The sequence below is a fragment of the Alexandromys fortis genome, unplaced genomic scaffold (assembly GCF_014885135.2).
Source record: "Alexandromys fortis isolate MF-2015 unplaced genomic scaffold, M_Fortis_MF-2015_v1.1 scaffold_1, whole genome shotgun sequence".
Classification (NCBI taxonomy): domain Eukaryota; kingdom Metazoa; phylum Chordata; class Mammalia; order Rodentia; family Cricetidae; genus Alexandromys; species Alexandromys fortis.
Genome location: NW_026067927.1, coordinates 3,834,267 through 3,834,600, shown reverse-complemented (window position 1 = coordinate 3,834,600; position 334 = coordinate 3,834,267).

The window sequence follows — 334 nt, the reverse complement described above, 5'->3', positions numbered from 1 at the left end:
TGTGTCCCTTGTGATGTTTGTATATGCGTGGGGTCTGCCACAGTCCTCCACATTCAGCTTGGACTATGGAAGTCACACGGGAGTGGGGCCAGAGCTGCCTTTATAGAGTAGGGCCTGTCTCCATCTCCTGTAGGAGAGTCCAGGTTGTGAGGGGGAGGAGAAGCAGGGCAGGCCAGCAGCAGTAAATGTCAGAAGAGGCCCCCTTTTTTTTCCCTGCTGCCCATCCACACGCCTGTAATCTAATCATGCCTGGTCATTTCTGTTTTAAATAAAAATACCACTGTTAACCTGTCCTTGAAACTTAATTCTAGCTTGCTTCTGCTTGTCTCTGCTG